The sequence below is a fragment of the Brachyhypopomus gauderio genome, chromosome 5 (genome assembly GCF_052324685.1).
Source record: "Brachyhypopomus gauderio isolate BG-103 chromosome 5, BGAUD_0.2, whole genome shotgun sequence".
Taxonomy (NCBI): Eukaryota; Metazoa; Chordata; class Actinopteri; order Gymnotiformes; family Hypopomidae; genus Brachyhypopomus; species Brachyhypopomus gauderio.
Genome location: NC_135215.1, coordinates 34109186 through 34135344, shown reverse-complemented (window position 1 = coordinate 34135344; position 26159 = coordinate 34109186). Strand labels below are relative to the sequence as shown.

Sequence of the window (26159 nt, the reverse complement as noted above, 5' to 3'; positions counted from 1 at the left end):
TGTATTGGTCAAAAGATCAAATCAAATCAAATCAAATATATTTGTATAGCGCTTTTCACAACACATGTCACAAAGCGCTTAAAAAAAGATGATGGTGAAGGAGCAAGAACAATATGAACTGAGCTATGAAATCAGCATGTAATTGTTTAAATGTGTAATAAATGCCTGGTGATGACTGGAGAGACAGTGGACAGCACAGAGAGACGGCAAGCGGGGAGGGTAGGGTTGGCAGCCTCAACCGCATCTTCCGAGAAGAGGAATCCCATAAGAAGCCACAGAAAGACTCATGGAGGAGGGGAGGAGGAAGAGCATCCCAACTGGACGGATTTAAGGTTAACGAGCAATGGCAACGGACAATCAACAACGAACATGAAGTGCAGATGCAGAAAGGTTTGTAAGAATAGCCGAGGTCTCCAGATTCACCAGACCCGGATGAAGTGTATGGAGGGAAAGCGAGCGCCACAACGCACAGATACTCAACCTTGTGAGTCGCAGGAGGAGCCAGGCCCGGAAATACCCCACAGAGCCAGGAACCTCCAAGTGGTGCAAGCTGTGGAAAGGTCCGGAGCATTGGAGAAGAGGACAGAAAGAGCACCCTTCACCATGAACCAGAGAGCAGCAAAAACCCACCGGATCTGGCAGGAGCTAAAGTCTCTCAAGACGCAGTACAAGGAGGCAAGCAAGAAGCAACGCCATGCCTTGGCAGAGCTGTGAACCATCCTGAGAAAGAAGCTGCTGACGCTCCGCAGAGCTGAATGGCCCCGACAGAGGCGGAAAGAAAGGACAGGAAGCGAGCATCCTTTAGAGCCAACCCCTTTGGCTTCACCAAACAACTCTTGGGACAGAAGCATGGCGGGAAATTGTCTTGCTCCAAAGAAGAGATAGATCTATACATTCAGACCACCTATAGCGACCCTGCCAGACAGCAGGAGCTGGGCCAATGTAACACCTTGATACAACCACCTCCACCCACCAAGGAGTTTGATAGCAGGGAACCGCTCCTGAAAGAGGTACAGTATGTTGTGAATAAGGCACGATCTAGTTCAGCTCCCGGTCCAAGTGGTGTGCCTTACAAGGTCTATAAGAACTGTCCCATGTTACTGAAGCGGTTGTGGAAGATCTTGAAAGTCATCTGGAGAAGAGGGAAAGTGGCACAGCAGTGGCAATTTACTGAAGTAGTCTGGATCCCAAAGGAAGAAGATTCCAAGAACATCGACCAGTTCAGGATTATTTCCTTGCTGAGTGCCGAAGGGAAGATCTTCTTCAGCATACTAGCAAAGAGGCTAACCGACTTCCTCTCTAGTAACCGCTATATCAACACATCAGAGCAGAAGGAAGGCATACCCGGGTTGCCTGGAGCATACAGGAGTGGTGACTCAGCTTATCAGAGAAGCCCGGGAGAATAAGGGAGACCTGGCAGTGCTTTGGCTCGACCTGGCTAACTCCTATGGCTCTATCCCCCATAAACTGGTCGAGACAACCCTGGAGAAGCACCATGTGCCAGGCCAAGTGGCTGAACTCATCATGGACTACTACGACCAATTCAACATGAGAGTGTCATCAGGGTCCATAACATCACAGTGGCACAGATTGGAGTTCGGGATCATCACAGGCTGCACCATCTCTGTGATCCTGTTTGCTTTAGCAATGAACATGCTTGTGAAGTCCGCTGAAGTTCAGTGCTGGGGCCCAAAGACCAAAACTGGAGTGGGCCAACCACCAATCAGGCATTCATGGATGACCTGACAATTACCACCGAGTAAGTACCAAGGAGTAGGTGGATCCTGAAAGGAGCTGGAGGAACTGTGCGGACGGGCAAGGATGAGGTTCAAGCTCAAAAAATCAATGTCACTTGTGTTGAAGAGGGGTAAACTCGTGGACAGGTTCCGCTTCAGCATCGGAGGTGCAGTAATTCCAACTGTCTCTGAGAAACCAGTGAAGAGCCTTGGCAAGGTATTTAACAGCAGCCTGAAGGATTCAGCATCGGTTCAGGAAACCTGTCAGGAACTGGAGAGCTGGTTGAGAGCAGTGGACCAGTCTGGGCTTCCCGGGAAGTTCAAGGCTTGGATCTACCAGCATGGCATCCTGCCTAGGGTACTTTGGCCTCTGCTCGTCTACAAGGTTCCCATCTCAATTGTGGAGGGCTTAGAGAGGAAAGTAAGCAGCTTCCTCAGGAGGTTGCTGGGTCTGCTTAGGAGCCTTGGCAGCATTGCTCTCTATGGACGTAACACCAAGCTCCAACTGCCCATGAGATCACTGGAGGAGGAGTTTAAGGTGACAAGGGCAAGAGAAGTAATGATGTACAGGGACTCCAGCGACCCCACGGTGGCCCAGGCAGGGGTTAAAGAGAAAACCTGGAGGAAGTGGAGAGCCGATGAAGCTGTAGCACAGGTAGAGTCTTGGATACAACACAGAGCCCTGGGTGGAACCGTAACCCGTGGTAGAACTGGCTTGGGGACCTTTACAATACCACAGTATGAGAAGGCCAAAGGGAAAGAGAGACGCAGACTGGTGCAGGAGGAGGTGAGGGCAGAGGTGGAGGAGCGAAGGACCAGCAGAGCTGTTGGCTAGAGGCAGCAGGGTGCCTGGACAAGGTGGGAGCCCTTGACCAAAAAATCACATGGGCAAAGCTGTGGTGGGCGGAGCCACAGCGCATAAAGTTTCTTGTCCAGGCAGTATACAACATACTGCCTAGCCCATCAAACCTCTCCATTTGGGGCAAGACGGAGTCTCCCAACTGTCCACAGTGCCCAGACAGGGGCACGCTGGAGCACACCCTGAGCTGCTGTCCAGTAGCTCTTGGGCACTGGTGATACACCTGGCGCCACAACCAGGTCCTGAGACCCATCGCGGAAGCCATCAGCAGGGGAATCAGCAGCAGTAGACGGTCCCGCTCCACCACCCAGAGGATTGTATTCGTGAAAGCTGGCGAGAGGCCGGGAAAAAGAGCAGGAGCCAGGAACACACCAGGACTTCTGGAGACAGCAAAAAGATTGGCAGCTGTCTGTCGACCTGGAGAAGCAGCTGATGCTCCCCCAGCACATTGTCACAACCACCCTGAGGCCAGACATCCTACTGGTCTCAAAGGAGGCGAAGAACATCATCCTGATGGAGCAGACAGTGCTATGGGAGGACAGACTGGAAGAGACCCACGAGAGAAAGAGGACCAAGTTCGAGGGGCTGGTCATTGAGCGAAGTGTATGGCTCGACCACAAAACAAATATTTTTATTGTTTTTCTTTTTGAATGCATGGAGGAGGATAATACAACATATATTCAAACATTACGGCTCTTCCATGAGTTTCCTTACCTCCATTCCCCATTCCCCCCCTTCCCGAATTCCCACATGGCACGAAGAAAGATAATCTATAATAAACATAAATAATTCAATGAAACAAAAAAAATGTTTGTAAATGAAAATCAAATCGTCAAGAAATGAGTACATATGCCGCTGGTTATTCCAAAAGTCCAGAAAGCTTCTTAGCAGTATTTGACCATGTGTCCACTACGGAGTCTGTAGCACCTTGAATTCTGGCCGTTGAGAGCTCCAAATAAATGATGTCCAAAAACGTTAGTATCCACTGACGCCAGCACAAGGAATGTGGGGGTAGCCATCTTAGCGCCAGTATTTTTTTTGCAGCAGTCAGCCCCGCGAGCCAGATCCTCTTCTCGTTCCTGGATAGGTTGTAGCCAGAGTCGTCATTAAGGAGGACTGCTTTTGGAGAAAGGGGTGTCTGTTTGTTGAGAAGATCTGAGATAGTTTGTGAAATCTCAGTCCAAAAAGTGGTCACACTGGGACATTCCCAGTACATATGCATGAAAGTACCAATTTTGTCGTAATGGACTAAATGTTGTACTTACCTTTTCATGTGTGATTCTCAGGGGGACTGGCGGCCCAGCCAGCTCCTTCCTTATAGTGGTCGAAGGGCCCTCGGCCTACTAAAGGAGGGGAGGGGGGTTACAGGTCCTGGGAATACCTGAGGACGGAGATGTACACAATGGATAGACATATTAATTATTATTCTGGTCTTAGTGCACTAAATGTAAAATGTTATGTATATATTGTGTATTACTGCAATAATGTAATGTATGTAGGTTATGTTTGTGTTTATAGGTAACCCCTGCTAGTGGTAATGGTGTGCCCCAGCTTAATTAAGGGGAGGGGCTACTAGTATAAGAGGGGCTTCCTCTCAGAGGCTAGGGGAGGTAGATGTTGGTGGTTAATGTTGGTTATTGGTTATTGGTTATTGGTTATTGGTTATTGGTTGTTGATTGTTGGATATTCGATATAATTGCGTTGAGCCCACAAAAGTCGGGCTAGACTGGCTGCTGTTTGCCAGTGCGTGTTTAAAGTACTGCTTATAAGCCTTTGCGGGCTTGAGTACTTTATAGATGTTTATTTTCCTTTTATACAGTTTTTCTTTACATTTACTAGTATCAGTTATTAACTCCTTTGCAGGAATCCATCATTAAAACACCTTGAACTGGAACTCCTGAGCCTGTATTCATCTCACTCTCTGTAGTGAACCCACCTCCATATTCACCCACTCGTACCACGCTCACAATCAGATAAGGCTGATTTGATATTAAAGATCATTTTCTAAGACCAAGAATATTTAAGTCTTGTTTTAGAAACGAAATGACCAGTTTCATCCTGTTTCAGAGTCATTGGTGTCACGTATAGAATTCACAGGAAAAGGGAGGAAACAAATGCAAGTCTCCAGTCCAACATTTTAATGAAGTGAAGAAACCAAACATAAAACCTCACTAATGGTAACAAACGAAAGCCAACGTAACAACCCACAAACAGTCATTAAACAAAAAGTGCTTAGAAAGAGTACAACATAACAAGGTAACGATGCCCAGGTGGTGGAGCGAAGGAGGTACAACACACACCACCGGAGGGAGGCGTGGCAACGAATCACAACATGGAATAAAGGACAAAACATAAACATAAAGCCACGTAAGGGGGAAGGGGTGGATAATAACAGTAACCAAGTCCAATCATCACGGTTACAATGAAAAAGTCAATTATTATGAAGTTATTATGAAGGCCATAATAAAGAGTAAGATATACCTTTCTGGGTAGTGACAGGTGTACTCACATAATGTGTTTAATGAAAAATATATGTACGTTCACATGCCTCTGGGTGAGTAGAAGATTCTGGCCAACAGTCAAGATTAAGACCATTAATGTGATCACACAAAACAGCAATAATTGAAAAGATTGTATGTTGTAAGATGGGTTTCATGCTGAAGGGAAAATCAAAGCAAAAAAAAACTTTGTATTCTCTGATCTCTTCCCTGCACATGGAGCTCCAGATGCAGCTCATTTAAACATCCATTCGCCTTACTGTCAAACGTGTTTCCTATTAAGGCAGGAAGAGCTTAGGAAAATGACCACCATGACCCTCTTTTCCCAAACATACACATCTGCCGTTAAGAGAGATGAATGGAGTATAAATCTGTTCATATTGAAGTGTGTGTGTGTGTGTGTGTGTTTGTGTGTGTGTGTGTGTGTGTGTGTGTGTGTGTGTGTGTGTGTGTGTGTGTGTGTGTGTGTGTGTGTCCACACTAACTGTCCAACAGAGGCCAGTTTCAGCAGACCACAAAAGCAAACACTGTATCAAGTGATGAGAAAACAGGGAAATATATTGGTCAAAAGAATACCGGACTAACCAGCTGGACAGTGGAAAGGATTTAACGGGCTACATTGTGCAACAGGAAGTGCAGGGGAAGCTGTATATTCTATCAGAGCTAGCTTATTTTTGATGGGTCACTAAGTTCAGTCTGCCTTGCATATAAAAATGATGCAAATGTCATCATGCAGCCAGTTGACTTGCAGTGGTAGCTCAGTGGTTAAGGCAATCAGAAGGCTGCATTCTCAAGCCCTACCACTGCCAAGTTGCTACTGTCCGGCCCCTGAACAAGATCCTTCACCCTCAACTGCTCAAATTGTATGCATGATTGTAAGGTGCAGTCACTAACACCGGGAGTGTGGGTCATGTTAGCCAAGTTATTCGGCTTTGTGTTATACTAACCCCAAAGGTCACCAGAGGACTGTTCTTCTTCTCCTTCCACTCCAACACTACAGGTTCATGATGAACAAGTAAACTCCATGCTTTCTTCATGAATCCTAACATGAGATTATTGGACATGCACCGTAGCTGACTTTTGCTTATTAACAATTTTGAGTACTTCTGCTTAGCTTGTGTTATCAAAGCCATTTTCAGTTTAGTCCAAGAAGATGAAGCTTTTCAAGAACAATAAGAATATTAAAAAGAGTGCTTACTGTAAAATCTAACAATGACAATATTAGGATAAGTTTAGGTCACATGGGTAGGGAAAGATACTGATTCATCAGATGATGCCACTTACCTGGGGCTCAAAATTTGGTTCACTACTGAGCAATTAAAGAGAGGCTTTTTTTTACCCTCAGACAGGGTACAGGGTACTTTCACGCTATTGTGTTACAAACAGGCTTATATATTAAGTTTTATTAGGGTTGAGTGATACAGCATGGTTGCTCCTGGGTACATAACACAAAACAATGATTTTCTGACAGATTGTCTCCATAAATTCTGAAGACTGAGATAGCTCTGTCAGCACTGACGGCACTCTCTCTAGCAGAAGCTGTTCAGCAGGGCTCCGTTAGGGCCCTCATTACTCCCAGTTGCAGAGCTAATCACTAGTTCCCGCTGTGTTCTATGCAGACTCTTTATTAACACTTCAATGGGAAGGCTATTCATAGAATCACTTAAAAATGCCTAAGTTCAATTTCAGTGACGGTTCTATTTTCAGCATCCGTTCTGCCTTTAAGCTCCGCCCCTGTGAACTTCACATGTCTTGTTTGAAAAGTGCAGCTCCCTTTTTTCTGTAACTGGTTCCCAATGAATATAATGTGGATATCACGAAAACAAGTGAGGAAATAATCCAACAATTCATCTCCTAACACAAAGGAGATGTATCGCACTGTGGCCGCTGATGACTGGGCTACTAGCGGGTCTTGTACACTAATATGACTGTAACTCATCACTCCTTTGTTAACTGGGTGTCTTCTTGCCCTTCTCCTCTGGCACGGAGAGAGAACGCGCCTGTGCGACTCAGCCTGGCACCACTGGGCAGTGACAGTGATGGAGTGTCCTGAACCCCCTCACCCGTCTACGGCTCCATCCCCTCATCTGTATCCCTAAGACAGGAACTGCGACACGGCCATTCTGGCTCAGGCCGTATGCCACCATGTACGTGCAACATACGGAGGACCACGAGAAACAAATGATGTGTACATTCATGACAAGTTAGAGTGTCATGTATATTACATGGGAAGGAATGAAGGTTCATAAGTGCTGCATTAAGAAGCTCCAGTTTGCCGGCAGCCAGTACACTACTTGCATGGTCTATTATGGATGTTGTATGTAAATAATATCTTCACAGATTTAATCAACAAGATTGAGCTAATTATACTTTTTGTTGTTGTTAATCTAAAGGAATAGGTTCCTGACGTACATCGCATATGTACTGAAATATGGGGGACTGTGTATAAAAATTGGTGGGATTTCTACATTGTTCACGCAGACGTAGATACTAAATTAAAGCTGACATTCTGCACTTTAACCTATGGTGGCCCAGAGAGTCAAATCATAACAGCCTATGTATTAAGTGTGTACACAAATACCTTAGGGTTAGGGTTAGGTGAAAACTCTACAAAACACCACTCAACAAAAATCTAGCATTTAAAAAGATGCTGATTCTTGAACATCCTTTAATACTTTAACTGACATGCTAAACTTGTGAAGTGCCCCCAGTAACCAGGAGCATCCCCATTAGTCGAATGCAGTGTTGAAATTTGAAAATGTCAACATATTAACTTCATAATCATGAATACACACACAGACACCCACACAACTATGCAGGCGTGCACACACACACACAAACACACACGCACACGCACACGCACACGCACACGCACACACACACGCACACACACACACACACAATGTAGAAATAAATATATACACCACTCCTCTACTCTTCTGCACTGCATTTCCTGCCATACCAAGACCACCAGCAAAATCTCAAGTTCATGCCCTCTGATGACATTGCTTCCTCTGCTCCCCAATATGATCTCATGCCGGAAGCCCAGTATTCTAGAGTTTAGCCTCCCTGAGAGAGGAGGCCTTTTGTTTCTGTACACAGAGGGCCCCTCAACAAACAGCCGGGAGATTTTCTCACCCTGCCAAACAACGACAGAGAGAGCAAGAGGAATGAATGGAGAGAGGGGGGAGGAAGATTGAGACAGCAAGACTAAGAAAAAAGCTAATAAGACAAATAAAAGTGTAATTTCTCATTAATATGCATCTGGATGCTTAATGTTAATTTTGCCAAGTTATTAAATCTTGCATTGACAGTAGATATTACTAAATTTACGACCAGGGCAGTGCTGAGTTTTATTAGAAAAAGTATCGGGCTGGAATTTGTCACCCATATGGACCCTTTGCAAACCCAGTGAGAATGCTGTGCAAGAGACCTGTTTCCCATAAGTGGAGCAGTGTTAAAGCAAGCTACCAGAAATGCTTCCTTCTTTCCAAATGCAACCTAAACAAAGGTTGTTCTGAGGGAGCAGCAATGACCTCACTTCTCACATGGTGGGTGTCAGAGTGCATTTTTAAATTTCCACTTCATGCTGTGGGTTTTCTTACATCTCGTTGCTACAGGGGGAGCCAGGCGCTATGCCACCTCCGTGGAGCCAAAATGTCTGGCAAGTTGCACCAAGGAACAAGAGGTGATTTTTTTACCTCACAGATCCTGTCAAGTTTAGAAATAAGACCCCCATCCATCAAGTTCTCCCAAGTCCCGAGTACAAGATGTGTGTTGTTCATGTGCACCCATTTAAACAATGTGAAAAGTGTTCTTCTGAGTTCAGTAGAAATGCCTCCTTTTTTGCATAAAGTTTTATTTAAAAGATCCTTGTTATAGGAAATGTGTCTGGCTAAAACAAATGTTGCATTACAATGGTGTGGGTGGTATGTGTTTGATCAGCACTACAGAGGAAAGATGAGGAGAGAAGCTGTCAGAAACCTCTAGGTGTCGTTGACTCCATCGTGGCTTTTAAAAGTGGCTCACCTGTACAGATCTGATATTTTATCAGATCTGTGATATTTAGACGGAAGCAAGACCAAGACAGCGGCTGGTTGGCTGTGTCGAAATCAAGACTGACAAATGTGAGTGAAATTTAAGACCACAAATATGAATTTACATTGCGACTATAAATCAAACCTGGCATGATTTGGCTAACACTAGGACATTCAATAATAAAGTGATCTTATTTCCAGTTTTACTGAAAAAATAAGAAATAAATGATGCTCAAACATAAAAGCAGCAAAACATTTCTTCACTGCCTCTCATAATATCAGCAAAATGAATAATTGTACATACATTCTGGTGAATAAACATTTAAACTTTCATTGATTTTAATATTAACACTAGTTCAGACATACTGTGGTCCTGGCTGATCTTGGGACAAAATATTAAGTCTCCATCCATCAGTTCAAGATCAGTTCAAGACTGACGTACAGGTTCACCAAGGCCATAGAAAGACTGAAACAAATCATATGTGTTAATAGGAGGAGGAACCAGTATATATCAACACGTAGATGTTGAAATCATCACATTCATTCCATGGGGTTCTAAAGTTCCAATAGTGTAGATCAGTTCTTTTCCCTTGAATTTTCTAATTTAATTTTCATTGTTGCCATAGAAACAACTGCATATGCAAACAGATGGCATGATATAGATATAGTGTCCATTAGTTTTAAAATGCCATGACACTGGAAATTACATATTCTTAATTCTGATGGTCCAAATTTATTCAACAAACCGATCAGCAAGTCTTATCTTGGTTTCTGCAATTTAATACTGATTACATTGCTGATTACATAATGTTAATTAATGCATTAAGTAATGCAATACACAACTCCTGCTGTGGTGCATGAGGGTGAATGAGTGATAACTAATTGATCCTTTTGTGCCAGTTATTTTAGTGGTTGTGTTAATAAATTTACACATAGCACATCTAGATCGGTGGCAGTTTACAGTGCCACAGTTGGAATCTGAATGGTTAATTAAATCATTCTTGACGAGCACGTCTTTAATGTTCTTGTCTCGTCTATAAGAAATTAGTGAAGGTTGCTTAAAAACGGATGCACTCTGTACATCATCCTGGAGGATGCTATTATATAATAATATAATATTATTATATAATGTATACTAATATACATTATGATATATATGTAATTATAGGGCTCTGGTAAGGCAACTCCATAGAAAAAATTTTACTACTGATTTACAAAACAATCAATCAATATCAATCAAAATCAATAGTGAACCTGCTTGTGTCTAACAGTGCTTCCGGAATGCCTCTTTTAGTTTGATCACAATGTGTGGCATCATTTGGTTTGCACTACAAAACCCCAAAGGGAAATTCACTGGCCAAGCCCTGTTATTCCAGTTAATGCCATGACATAGTGGTTGAGGAATTTGGGGCCATAGAGCACAATGCATATCTTGGTTGCGTGCCATAGCAGAATAGCTGGATCTCAGTTTTCCCCTTTCTCCCTCTGAGCAAGAACAGCAATGCTTTAAAACATGTTCAACAACAACAACAAATAAACTTTAGCGACATGTATTTGCCAAGTATGCGTAACTAACTTCAAATGAACAGTTTACTTCGTGTGGAAAAAGGGTAGTGCACCCAGAGTTAAAATACATTGGACAAGAAGAGACAATAAACAATAGAGACCAGTTCTTCAGTGGGGCTATCTGTTTTGCATTGTAAACCGGATGAGGCTGTAAAGAAAAGCTCTTTGTGCAAACTGAATCTCAGTAAAAGTATTTACAAACATAGTTTGTCCAAAATTTGGATGACTTCCAAAGGTTTTTTCCTCTTCAATGCAATATGTGAAAAGTAGTGCAATGTTGTCTAATGCCGTCTAATGTTAACAAATGGTAAGAAGAAGATATTGTTCATAAATGCTTATAGCATTATATCACATCTTATTAAAGATTTGATCTAATTTGATCTCTGCCAACCAAAGAAATTGTTAATGTTCAAACCTATTGCAGACCTGGCCAAGATATGAAGGGAGACCTACGGGGCAGAGGCACCGATAGGGCAAGAGGGCACAGTGTCCTGCCAGCAGACTGACACACAGGCGAAATAAACACCCCCCACCTGCCACACTGTCCTAGGCAATGACGGAAAAATACTTAACTGGGATAGAAAACAGGAAAAATAAGAAAAAGAACAAAAATTTAACAAGAACAATGGAACTAATAAGAGGAAGAAAAAAGATACCCTCATTTGTTGGGGTTTCTTTACAGCTATTAAAAGGGTAATCTATTCATAATATGTCTTATTCAGGAGGCATGGAGAGTCTGCTAAGAGTGAAGAGTGCTTCTGTGCAGTGGTTTCCTTTTCCGAATGACACAGTTCAAAAGGACGAGGTATATGAAGATCTTGCCGTGTTGTGGGGTTAACAGGCAGCCGTAGCTGCTCAGCTGGAATGTGTTCGGTGTCTGTGAGGCAGCTGCGTAATGGAGGATCCCACCGGTCCCGTCCTCCCCTCTCAGCATTTATGTGGTCTGAGTGGAGCGTCTCGCTTCCCCCTGCACACTCCCGCTGATCCAGTGCCAGCGTGTCCTCAGTTCACCTGAACGCTTACTGCAGTGCTCCACAGAAACACTGCCCCCTCCTTCTAACTCCTCCTCTAAAGCACTTCACACACAGACACACACTCTTACTATACTCAGACTGTCACGCTCTCCTACTACAGCCAGACTTCACGCTCTCCTACTACAGCCAGACTGTCACGCTCCCCTACTACAGTCAGACCATCACGCTCCCCTACTACAGTCAGACCGTCACGCTCCCCTACTACAGTCAGACTGTCACGCTTCCCTACTACAGCCAGACTGTCACGCTCCCCTACTACAGTCAGACTGTCACGCTCCCCTACTACAGCCAGACTGTCACGCTCCCCTACTACAGTCAGACCGTCACGCTCCCCTACTACAGCCAGACTGTCACGCTCTCCTACTACAGTCAGACTGTCACGCTCCCCTACTACAGCCAGACTGTCACGCTCTCCTACTACAGTCAGACTGTCACGCTCCCCTACTACAGTCAGACTGTCACGCTCCCCTACTACAGTCAGACTGTCACGCTCTCCTACTACAGTCAGACTGTCACACTCCCCTACTACAGTCAGACTGTCATGCTCTCCTACTACAGCCAGACTGTCACAATCTCCTACTACAGTCAGACTGTCACGCTCCCCTACTACAGAGAGACTGTAACGCTCCCCTACTACAGTGAGACTGGCACGCTCCCCTACTACAGCCAGACTGTAATGCTCTCCTACTACAGTCAGACTGTCACGCTCTCCTACTACACTCAGACTGTCATGCTCTCCTACTACACTCAGACTGTCACACTCCCCTACTACAGTCAGACTGTCATGCTCTCCTACTACAGTCAGACTGTCACACTCCCCTACTACAGTCAGACTGTCACGCTCTCCTACTACAGCCAGACTGTCATGATCTCCTACTACAGTCAGACTGTCACGCTCCCCTACTACAGACAGACTGTAACGCTCTCCTACTACAGTCAGACTGTCACGCTCCCCTACTACAGTCAGACTGTCACGTTCTCCTACTACAGTCAGACTGTCACGCTCTCCTACTACAGTCAGACTGTCACGCTCCCCTACTACAGTCAGACTGTCACGCTCTCCTACTACAGCCAGACTGTCATGATCTCCTACTACAGTCAGACTGTCACACTCCCCTACTACAGTCAGACTGTCACGCTCCCCTACTACAGTCAGACTGTCACGCTCCCCTACTACAGCCAGACTGTAACGCTCTCATACTACAGTCAGACTGTCACGCTGTCCTACTACACTCAGACTGTCACGCTCTCCTACTACACTCAGACTGTCATGCTCTCCTACTACAGTCAGACTGTCACACTCCCCTACTACAGTCAGACTGCCACGCTCTCCTACTACAGTCAGACTGCCACGCTCTCCTACTACAGTCAGACTGTCACGCTCTCCTACTACACTCAGACTGTCATGCTCTCCTACTACAGTCAGACTGTCACACTCCCCTACTACAGTCAGACTGCCACGCTCTCCTACTACAGTCAGACTGTCACGCTCTCCTCCACCCACATACTACACAGTTGGCAGTAGTACGTAGTACTGAGGCTGCTATATTAAGCAGGCTTCATACACTGATGCTTTTTCATAGATTGTGGTTAAGCCAATGCATTTAGGGCTTAAGCACAATTAAAGCAAAAGTTCAATAAAAAGCAAAATATATTTCTGGCATAAATAAATGTAAAGTGGCAAAATTTCACAGGACAAATCAATCAGGTTTCAATGCTTGCTTTTGTTTGAAGTGATGTTTTAAATATGTGACATCAAAATCTGATATTTTGGTTTAATGACAAATAACTCATGTCTGTTTCTCAGTCTCATTCTGTTGTCCTTCAGTGCTCAGTGGAAGAGCGTGTGTGTGTGTGTGTGTGTGTGTGTGTGTGTGTGCATGCGATTGGAGTGAGTTAACAGAGCATCTGGGTGACGCTGAAGGAGCTGCATACCTCATCTCCAAGACGAACTCTCTGACCCACTCTCAGCCACGCCCTCCTTCCAGACCAGACATTTACACGCACACACAATGCACCAAAAAGATGGGGAGTGTGAGAGAGAGAGGGAGACAGAGAGAGAGAGAGACAGAGAGTCACGCACAAAGGTCCCCTGCTGGCCAGATGTGGAGCTACATCTATGTTTCTAGTTTCTCCACATCTTCTGTTTTTGGATGCCATATACTCTGTAAAACAATATATAGGCATGTTTTTAAAACACATGTCATTAACAAAAATGAAACACTGATGCTTAAGCGTCTCTGGGTGTTCACCTACTCATTAAGTAGTGATTATGACAATTTTTCTTATGATCTGGAAAATTCAAGCTTGCTTATGTACACCACAATTATGATAAAACTGTAGACTGCAGCTAGATCTTTATGCACTGTGTGTCACACCACATCAGGGACACGTCTATGTGTTCCAGTGCCAGAGGATCATGCCAGGACAGAGTGTTCCCTGGCTTCAGAGGAAACAAGGAGTGGGTGAGAGGGGCTTCGCTTTGATCTGCAAACATTACGCGTGTGTGTGTGTGTGTGTGTGTGTGTGTGTGTGTGTGTGTGTGTGTGTGTGTGTGTGTATTTGTCTACTTATGCCGACACACAAGCTCATGGTATTCCATCACTGACAGCTGAAAATTTGGCTTTAATTGTAGCCAATGACGTGCAGCCTTAGTGCCCATGTTGTGGTCCGCTAGGTGGGAAAGTGTTGTGCAACCTCATTAATTCAGGTGTTTTGGGGGGAAATAACTCACCAAGTTGGCCATCAATTGGCTCTCGGGAGGCACTGCCTCTTCAGAGCTCATTTAAAAATAAGAGGACAAGCACTAGCACACATGCCGGGGTCTCCATGGCAACTGGCAGTTCTCGGCTGGAATTCCGGATGGATGGCCCGAGATCTTCCCACGTCTCAGCCGGAGGAGGAACGCCTGCTTCAAAGACTCACCGCCAGTTTCTGTACTGGAGAGAGGGGGCTCACCAGAAAGGGCTGTCACAAAGCAAAACAAAAAAAAACGTACGCCGACATTTGCACGTGTGATTCGCCTGTGAGCATGCCACGTACGCAGTCCAGCTCCACGGTGCGTAAGAGTGCATCACGTGTCTCTATTTGACACCCACGGCTGAAATGAAAGCCGTCAACATAGCCAGCAACCCGCTCTTTTCTCATTGCCTCATCCTCCTGTTCGTTCCAGCACTCTTCGTCACCGGATCAGATCTCTCCTTCTCTAACAAGCCTTAAAGCTCATCCAGCAAGGTTCTGTGACATTTAGCCTATGTCTTTAGCCATGTGTCCTGGCTCTTCCAACCCCTAAAAAGGGCATGTTTCCCCTCTCCCTGGCCCCAGCAGGAGCAACGCTCAGGGTCCATGGTCTGCAGCCGTCAGCCATGTAGGGAGTCACGGAGATAAGGCCGCCCAGCCAGCACCAGATGCTACAGATGTGACCCATCATGGGATACAGACATTGTGCAGACCCACCAATTAATCAGTGCAGACACACACACATGTGCGCTTGCACTTACACATTCAGTCCGTACAAACGCATCTTAGGGGGCCACACAACGGCTACAGTTCCCCTGAAAGGCAGACAACAGCGAGGCAGGAACAGCTGGTCTCCAGCACTGGCTTAGAGCCGCCGGACTAATGGAATAATGAAGCCATCTGCAGTTATTTTATGAGGAGAGATTTAAATGGCAGCAGAAAGTTGAATATGAATTTATTAGCTTATGGTTTAAGGTTAAACGTATTTCAGTACTAGGTCAACATTTTGTTGATAATCTTTAAACTGAATATCGCATTATTGCTGACTATTGACCTATTGTGTGCCTGTTCACATTGTATAGGCATGCCATGGGCTTTTGAGATGAAGTGAAACTGTTATAGTTGACTTGAATCATCACCATGCAGCAATCTCAGTCAAAGTCTGTGTCCCATGAGGACATGACAGGGACACAATAGGACTGCACAGATCAGCTGTATGACATGCCATGTACGTATGTATGAATGAGAGGGGGTATGTTTTCATTTACTGTTCTAGGTCAGGATGTTACCCAGAACACAGTTCTTCCTCCTCATCCATACACGTAGCGCTTCACATCTGATCTGGCCATGATGGTGGTAGTCTTGTGCCAAGGCATGTGCCAATCAAACAAAAGCACCTTTTGTTTTACTAAGCCAAAGCATCACAGGAAATTAAGCAAGCACACACCTCACTCGGAGCGTCGTGCTGTGGATGTGTCCCGTTTGTGAGGACACGGTGTAGCACAAGTGCAGATAACACCAAAACCCTATAGGAATGAGGAAAAAACACGCACTGTATGTTTAAACTCATACTTTTAAGCAATTTAACAAAAAACAATAATATAAATAATCTGGGGTACGCCACACCTCACGAGTTACTTGGATTGGTTTAAAGTAGTGAAACAGGCATGACAAGGACCCAGACACAGAGATATAAAGGAATAGTACAGTACGTGTTGCTTTATTTAGCTGTGGTATCACACATTTTGAGAGCATAGCCAATAATGAGAAGGAGAAGGTTAATCAAAAATGACCACAACACTGAACGGGTTCGGCTTGTTTTGGCCTCAGCTGTTCTCTGCTATCATAGGTAAACAGTTCCTCTTGGCACCATGTGGCACGTAAGAATACCAGGCAGAGAAATCCTTTATGATTCACAGTGTTTTTCCCTGTTGTCATTTTCCCCTAGTTCTGGAAAGAAAAGGGATTAGTTGGAGCAAGAGATGTGTGACTGGTCAGACATGGACATGGGCTCATCTTCCTGCATTTCTTTAGAAAAGTTACTAAAACATTTTGGATTTGCCTTAGTTTAAATATTTGACATGCAGTTTAGCATACATAAACAACTGCATCAGTAATTTTAAATGTATTTCTGTGGCTCTAAAGGGCTTAACAGGAATTGTGCAAATGAACTTAGTTAGGAAAAAAAAATAAAAGCAAATAAGATCAGTGCTGCGTGGTTTCAGCGGCAGAGAGAATGCCACAGATATGTTCACACACACACACACACACACACACACACACACACACACACACACACACACACACACACACACACACACACACACACACACACACACACACACACACACACACACTCCTTTCCAGAGACTACTGTATTCTCTTGGATCCCCCCAGTTCTTGGTTTAAAACAGATACCAAAACCGACGTTTTGTTGTGTCAGAAAACAAAAAATAAAAACATACGTGTAAGATGAAGTAATAACTTCCGCTTTGTTTAAAAAGGGTAGCATTTCATACTGTTTATTTTTATACTGTTGTATTATTGTATTATACTGTGTTGACGAATTTCAGTTTGTGGAATTTCAGTTAGTGGAATATATTACACCTAACTTAAAATCTTAGTTACCGGTAAAATGACAAATGCCCATACTGTAGTGATAAACATCTAATATCTTTATAACACCAATATGTGTTGTTGGGGTACAACCACCCAGTTCACCTTCATCAAAATACATAAATACATAACATGCATTATACATGGGGACATGTGGAATATTACCAAGTTACAGAAATGAGATCTCAAACAGAGGCTTACATTTATACTCATCACTGTCAGGCAGAGTGAAGCAGGAGATGGAGTTGAAGAGGATGTTTTTATAGTCAGAGGTCTGATTCACCAGGGACCATCTGCTCAGACCTCTCTCTCAACAGTGCCAAGGGAGACTCCACCCTCCAAGAGGAGCAAAGAGGTCACTAGACATGGGCGTGTCCCCTCATCCGCCACAATAAACCCATGTGACAGGCTAAAAATACAAAGTAATCATGCCCATATGACAGGACAGTTTTATTCTACTAATTTACTGGTATAAATGTACATGCACCCAGTATTTCAGCTGTACATTATGAGAGCTCGAGTAAGAAGAGTTTGTGTGTGAGGACAACTTCTAGCCAGCACTCGTGCACACACATCTGCACACATCCTTGAAGCACACTGCTGTCTGAGTGTTTAGCTTCTCCTCCTCTCCACTCTTTGCCAGCAGCTGGTAACAGGTGTCTCCGCTATTGTCCTCTTTGTTTAAAAGAGAGACACTGGCCCCTCCCCACTTTGAATAGCCAGACAATGACATGAAGCAGTCATGAATATCTGATGATTGAGTTTGAATATGGGTGTGTTGGGAGGGAGGTGCTGAGGGGTTATGGGGAGGAGCTTGTGATACAAATCTATTCTTTACCTTTTACATCGCTGCTCTAACTTAGCAGTGTTAATGCAGGATTGTTTATGGAGTGGGGGGTTAAGCAACAACTCTGTTGTATGCTGTATTGTATGCTGTGTTGTATGCGGTGTTGTATGCTGTATTGTACATCATTTCCAGTGGAATAATGCTGAGATTAGAATAATGAATAATGAATAGAATAAACACAATAATGCTGGAAACATTTTATTTTATTTTTTTTACTTTTCCCTCTTTTAAGATTTTTAAAAATATTAATCCTTTCAGAGCTTAAAAGCCTTAAAAGCCTTAAAAGGACCTTTTAAAACCAAAACCAAACTGGTGGCCCAGTAGTTAGCACTGCTGGATCACTGCACCAGTGTCCAGGGTTCTCCCTCTGCCCGTGAGGGCTTCTTCTCGGTACATGGGACAGGTGAGTGCTCTCTGATGGTCTGGTGCCTTCCTCAGTGTTGGTGCCTGCCTTTGGTGCTGAGATAAGCTGAATTAGATTAAGTAATTTATGAGATTAGTGATATATACTTCACTCTTAATGCCATAGAAACCCCCCACTCTACTCAGCACAGGTTCTGCTGTATATACTGACTTGTTGATGGTTGTTTTTGAGACACAATTTGCTAGGATCATTTCTGGCAGACAAATCCCAGGCATTGACGAGCATGTGTTTTAGAATATTTTACTGCAAAAACCAGGATGTGGCGCTTTTATGGAGCCCGCATGTTCTGGATCTCTGTAATGAGTGGTTGGATCACATTGATGCACGTTAAGTAATCAAATTAGTATTCAATGAGCAATAGCTAATAGACAAATGTGGTCAGAATGCATGAGGAATTAAATATCGTAGGAGAACCTCGGTTATTAAATTATTATTATTAAAAGTTTAGTTTTAGTTTAAAGTTGTTTTCTCTGTGTATCTCTGCGGAGTCATTTTAGCCACTATTTAAAAGATATTTTAGTCGATTTCTCAACATTTTGTAAAGTACAGAATTTAACGTATCAAAAATACTGCTGTGACATGCTGAAAAAATGTCCACCTGCTAATAATGCTGATTAAGCCTACAATTTTTTGGTCCATAACTTGAAGAAATTATCTCCTATACAGATAAACTCTAAAACTTTAGAGCCAAAATATAATATTCAGTACTTCTTTTTCACTCTGCCCCATAAGCTGAGGCATCACGTCCTAGTAGATATGGCGGAAGACTGAATCACAGTATAACTGAGTTAAGAAATAGCCTTTAACAATAGATATGGTCTTTATTTAAAATCTGTGACTAGACTCCTAATGAAGAAACTGAGGGTGACATTTGGAAGAAACCACCTTCCTTGGGTGACACCTGACAGATGATTTTGGAATGAAAACTATAAATGATGAAATCAATCAAAGGTGCTTTTATAGAAGTGGAATACACTGCCACGTCTCTTTGCATCTGTTGCAGCTTTGAGTTTGGTTTGTATAATGTTTATCCACTCCCACAGAACCTGAGGTTTCATTTAAGGTTTTTATTGGGCACCTTCTGCTTATTTTGAATTCATCATGTTGTGAGTCTGCGGGCCACCCTGCTGGTGCATGGTGGGTCAGGGGAGCGGTCTTGGGTGGCATGAGTTATAACAACATCATAATATCATTATAATGTCTCTGGCCATGCTGGGTGTGTGCAGGATGGATAGAGGAGATGCGTGGAAAACATCAGGAGAGAATGTCTCCCTCACAGCTGAAAACCCTGAAGATGATGAGGTCACTGGTCCAATTATTTTCACATGGCTCACTTTCATAGCATTAGCCACACCTCAAAACACTGTGCTTGCTTGCTCTCTCACTCACTCTCTCTCTCTTTCTTCTCTCTCTCTCTCTCTCTCTCTCTCTCTCTCTCTCTCTCACACACACACACACACACACGGCTAAGATTTATGAACTTGATAACCCTTATATTATACTCTATGAACCTTACAGTAAGTGTTAATAAAAAATTCAAACATGTTGATACATGCTAGCCTGGCTATATCACACCTGCTCTCTTTACCACTGTAAGCAGTAAAGGATTTTGGGCAGGGCTACACACCAGAGCTGTATCTGCAAAATCTCACTGACCTCACCCCCATTGTTTGCACAACATTTCTGGTTTGTATCCAATTGTGCGGGCTTTACTCCTTCCATCAAAAATGTTTCAATCAACAGAGTTACTTTCTGTAACTGTTTTAAGTATTAACAATATAGAGAGAAATTAATAGAACTGTGAATAAATTTCTAGACTATAGTGCTCACAAGTGTTTAGCTAGTAACACATTTTGACCTAGCTCTAGTTATTACTCTAGTGAAAACACACATACACACACAATACAGTATGAACTGGTGATGGCAGCTACATTGTAAACTATGAAACAATGCCCCCTCCTGTACCTTCATGGTAACCACTTTTTCATTTTATATTGGGCAGAGTACTATACATGCAGATTGGAGGGGTGGAAGGGGGGGGGGGGGGTACGGTGGTCAGTAAATGTACAAGTTCAGTAACATCAAACATTAGTCTAGATCATATGATCGTAGAGAATTTTTAAAGTCTATTAGTTCTGAACAACCAGAATTAGCTTCCAATACAAAACAGAACTAGTGTCAGAACAGAACAGAACATGTGTCTGTGTACCTAAGTGAGTGTGAGTGAGTGATTGAGTAAATAAAAGAGGTAGAATCAGCTGCCCTTAAAATTTACAATAACCTATATCAGAACCTTTGAACAGAACATCTATGTAGCTTAACAGAGACCAACAGAATTAAGGCAACAATCAATGTTGACCGGTCAGCTTTGATAACAGGTCTCCTATGGTAATGAGAAAACACCTGTGGCCTCACACCAGCTGGGCCTCATCTGGTTCTAGACACAGTTCCCGATCCATATCCTCTGTCAGAGTATGGATCAGGGTCTCGGTTTTTGACAAAGAAAGAAAAATTGTGGTTACTCGTGTTTGCAGGCAGGATTGTCCTCATTTCTATTCTATCATCTCCAGATTGTTTTTTTTCTTACCTATTGGTCCATTATGGGGTTCCTCCAACCACAGATTAAATAACAGAAGTGACAAATGGCATTTTGCCAAATCCACAACTCCCTTTTAAAGCCTGATGGTTCCTTATAATAGGCTGTCTAATTTCTAGTTTTAGTTGTCATTATAAAACCAGCCCTTTATCTACTTAAAAACCCAAACTACAATGATTAAAAAATGGTATGACTGTTCCTAATCTTGCTAATATATAAGGTAATATGCACATCTGAAATTTTCTTAGTCATTTGATTTCATTTTAATGATCACAACAGATGCAGCCCCACAGATCTGAATGATCTACTTCTTATGATTTCAGATGCAGCCCCACAGATCTGATTGTGTCAACTATAGAAAGAAGTACTGCACTGTATTTTCACACTGCTGCATATCTGTTTATAATTCATACTGCGAGTTTACCAAGTTTTAATAATAATGTAAGCTGAATTGTTTTAAGGAGAGCTGTAAGAACACTTTCTAATTTGCTTTGCATAAAAGTGTTTGCATCACATAGTTGCAGACAACGTGAGAGCTGAGAGTCAATTTGTCCTTGAAAACAAAAGTGTTGGCATGTAAACCAATGTCAACATGTGAAAATACAGGATTTATAGTCATCCTTCTAGTTTTGAACTAAGGTATTGGTAGGTTATTAAAACACTTCTGGTTTCTCATCATCACTCATATGGTAATACTTCTTTTCTAAATACAATATGGAACTGTATTTTTAAGGAACACTTATGGATTCTATTCAAACTGAAGACATTTACAAAAAGGCCTTCATCGTATCTATCATCACATTGAATTACACTTCTTGCAAAGGCAGGGAACTGTGTCCGTGATACTACATACAGTAGATGACTGAAAGGTTCCTTCCTACAGTTGGTTTACACTCAGAAGAGCAGTTCATCTCACACAGACCAACAGCAAACATGGCTGGAAACCATGAGATTATATCGCCCCGATGCTGACCAACTTTGGAAATCACCTTCTGATCCTAATGTGAGCTGTGCAGTCTGTCAGTATTCAAAAAGGCACTGTTGTAGGTGCTCGGCCTGATTTATTGTTGAGAGGGAAATACCGGGAGATGTTTAGTGTTAAACTGGTGCCCTGTCCAAGATCCACCCTCTGTGGTAAACTGAGCAGTCATGGATATGCATCAAAAAAATAATGCAACCGAACCACAATGCAAGCTCAAAGTTTCCCTTCTCTGACATCATCAAACTGTGGTTTGCATTAAAAATAAGGCAAATGCAAAACAAAACCGATTTGAACGATTAACTTCATGCAAAGTTGTGGGTGTGGATCTAGGGTTGAAAATATCACCTGAGAACCAAAGAGAACCAAAATATTTATACCTCTTAACAACCAAAATAGATACTGTGTGACAACAGACACACATTTTCAATGTGAAGGCAAATCTTTGGTCCAACAGAACAATATAGGGAGATGAGATGACATGACTATTAGCAATGACCATAGGTCACCCCAGACCACAAATCTTCCATATCTGAAAGAGGCAGAACATTCTTCACATTTAAAATCTCTAATAAATATAACTAAGTGTAATAAAGCAGTAATTCAATAATAACGCACATAATGTTGCCATATTTTAAACAAAGTTATCAGAAACGTGCATTTTCAAAATACTGAATCTACATTTTACTTTTAAATGGACAAACTTGAATTCTGTATGTATTTGTGCTTGCAGGCCAACCCTGTAATAAATCAGTGTAATGCTACACAGTGTTGACTCAGTCGCAGGCTGGGATGTATTTAGTGTCTTATACAAGGGTAGCGTTCCTACCTCAGTGCACAAACATGCAAGGAGTTGGGAATGTTGAAATGACTCATTTATGTGCATATCTTGTTTCTTGATCTGCAGGAAAAAGATACACACACCCACATACTGTACATCAACATGTTTTCACTTTATGGGACAGTGAGCAACTATGCCTCACTGCCTACAAATATTTCATAAAGGTTCAAACCCATGATATACCTTGCTGATCACCGAAAATGCTTCTTGGCGATGTATGAAACTTGAGTAAATAGTTTGAGCTTTGTCCTTTGACAGATATAAATTATATTGGGAAATATCAATAAATGTACTGCATCATCAAGTTACAGTTACATGAGGAAAAATCTTTAAAAGGGCATTTCCTTGTAGGTTGGCTTTTGTCAAGATTATCCACAAACCTAATGTTGTAGTGTGTATCCTGTTGTCTGTGGTCCCAACCACCATGACAGGGATTTATCTCAATGTGCTACTGTAAATCACATACTATGACAAAGGTTAAAAACAAATAAACTTCAACACTTTTCCTCTGAAAAGGGGAAATTGTGACATGAACCAGGAAAAACACCAGATTTTAAAGGAATGTTTCTGCGTTTAATGTGTATATCGAACATTGTGCAAAAACGCAAACACAACCCAAAACCACCAGCATACCCAGGATAGTCTGTTATTGCATCCAAAGAACATTGCAGTAAATGGACAGTTCATAAAAAGTCACAAGCACATCCTACCCATGTCTGACATCAACCTGAAGAGACAAACCATGTAGACGCTTGTTAAAGCTTGTTTGTATTTAAATATCATTTGTTGAGATGTAACCTTTTAACAACCCAAAATTTATCAAATGTAAATTGTCCAAGTTCAATGTTTATTTTCAAAGTTTAGAATCAGACGGCCTTCATTTGAGTTGCGCAGATCACATTTGAGCTGTCTTCACTTAATTTCATTTGGAAGGGCAGCAGCCAAACTTGTGTTCTGATCATCAAATCAAACACCACCTGTCTGATGTTATATAATTTACTTTCCTGCATGTTCAACATCCATGACAGAACGACTGAGCATTTTCATACACAACAGTCTGCTTCGAGTTGTTTTTCATGTCTGCATGGAGTTGGATCTTTATCCGTGGACTTGGCAGCTGTATGTTCCCCAAAGCTCTTTGGGAGCTGGTACCTGGAGCTCCCCATGTGGGCAGGGACATCCCAGGTTTCAGCTAGGAAACACAGACCACTCCCTGTGGCTCAACGAGGATGTTGTTCATGCTTCTTGGTCCAAGGCAACAAGGAAACCAGTGATGCAAACACCATCTGAGAGACAGAGAAACCACCACCAAAGCCTTCCTGGGCCTGGAATTTCTTGGCAGGAGAGCGAGTAGGCCCTTCAGTCTTACTATACAGAGGCTGATCATGTCTGAGCACTTTTTGAGCAGTGTAGTCTGGAGGCTGCCCAGGGGCTTGGACATATGCTGTGTGTTTTGTGAGCACAGACATGGTTGCAGTTGCTTGATCAAACAAGGAGCCACATCGATGCAAGATGTCAGTGTGAGGGCAATGCCTCCATCAACCCCAGGCTTATCCCAGAATTAAGACAAATATAAATTTATAGGCCAATACTAGTGAATAGAATTATCAATAGTTTATTGTGTTTTATATAACAGATGCAATATGATTTATCTAGATACAGACATCAGATTACAGACATATATAGGACAATAAGACCACACCAAGTTGCCAAGGAGGGAACACATCATTTTCTATTACACCTTTCATAGTTTTAAAGGGCAAATATGTTTTATGCAGTGCAGCAGTAAGAGGTGTAACTGCAAAGGCTAAATTATCTTCAGATAATACTGAATTTTATACTATAACAACTTACACATTTATATACCCTTATATTCCTAGACCATACATTTAATAAATTTCAGGGAATTATAATAGCTTATTTAATATTCCAGAATAGCACACACACGCATGTCTGCGCTCACACACACCCTTTCCTGATTTGTGAGCAGCTACTATACGCGGGTCCTTGGTGAGCTCCCTCGCTTTAGTCATGGCTGTCTACAAGCCAACTGCAGAGAGCTGCTGTTTTTCACCTGTTGAGTTGATTAAAACAGCTGTTCACAATGGATCAGGGTCACTGGGATGCTTTAGAACAGCTTGGACTATTTGGACTGGTATAGAACTTTGGATTCGTCCCATAGACTGGGACAGTTTGATTGCTGAATTACATTTGATTTGTTGAGACAGTCCTGACAATATGCATATTTGTACTACTATACTGTGTGTTCTAAAAAATGCATAATAACATACCTCAGAACAACAAACTCCATACTCATGTATCTGCTTGACGGTGTTACTTAGGGCCAGTCAACTTAGCCCTAACCTTTCCTTAGGATCACTGCTACACCACGAGGTGAGACCTTGCATGGAGCCCCAGACCGAGAGAAATTCACAGTCATGTTTAGCTTCTTCCGTTTTCTAATAGTTGCTCCAACAGTTGATATTTTTTCACTAAGCTGCTTGGCAATTGCCCTGTACCCCTTTCCAGCCTTGTGGAGGTCTACAAATTTTTTTGTCTCTGGTATCTTTAGACAGCTCTTTGGTTTTAGCCATGTTAGCAGTAGGAGTCTTACTGATTGTGTGGGGTGGACAGGTGTCTTCATGCAGCTAATGACCTCAAACAGGTGCTCCTAATTTAGAATAATAAGTGGAGGTCAGCTTTTTAGAGGCGGACCAACAGGTCTTTGAGGGCCAGAATTTTTGCTGATTGGCAGGTGTTCAAATACTTATTTGTAACAGTAACACACAAATAAATTATTAATAAATCATATATTGTTCTTTCCAGATTTTTTTTTTTAAGATTATGTCTCTCAGAGTGGACATGTAGCAAAGATGAAAATTTCAGACCCCTCTATGATTTATAAGTTGGAGAACTTGCAAAGTTGCAGGGTGTTCAAATACTTATTTTCCTCACTGTAACCTCATCTTATATCCAGAATCTAGTTCTGCTGCAGACTGGATTACACCGACTGCTGCTTGGTGCACAGCGGATCAAAGAATTGATGGCAGTACTCCCTTGGAAAAGTGTCACACTAAAACACAATCGGTATTCATACATCTTCAAAGCAATTGAAGAAATTATTTGTCAACCTCATGATAGTAGTGCCCTCTAGTGCTTTATATTGTGCACTGATTTTTTCTGATTGTATTACTGAAGAATCAACTGACTCTAAATAAAACGTTTATTAGACAAGAAGAAAAACTTTGACCACATTTGTCTCAAATGGAAAGGAATGCAAAATAACCAAACCAGCTGTGTTGACAATAAAAACAATTCTACATTCATGTATCCTTTCATAAATCATATTATACCCGTCAAACTAGCTTGCAGATGACCACTGCTGAT

The 26159-nt window shown here is 42.6% G+C and overlaps 1 pseudogene; it reads left to right on the top strand.

Annotated features, from left to right (window-relative positions):
- Window positions 1-171: 171 nt before the first annotated feature.
- Window positions 172-13255, top strand: LOC143513969 (uncharacterized; annotated as a pseudogene).
- The last annotated feature ends 12904 nt before the right edge of the window (window positions 13256-26159 follow it).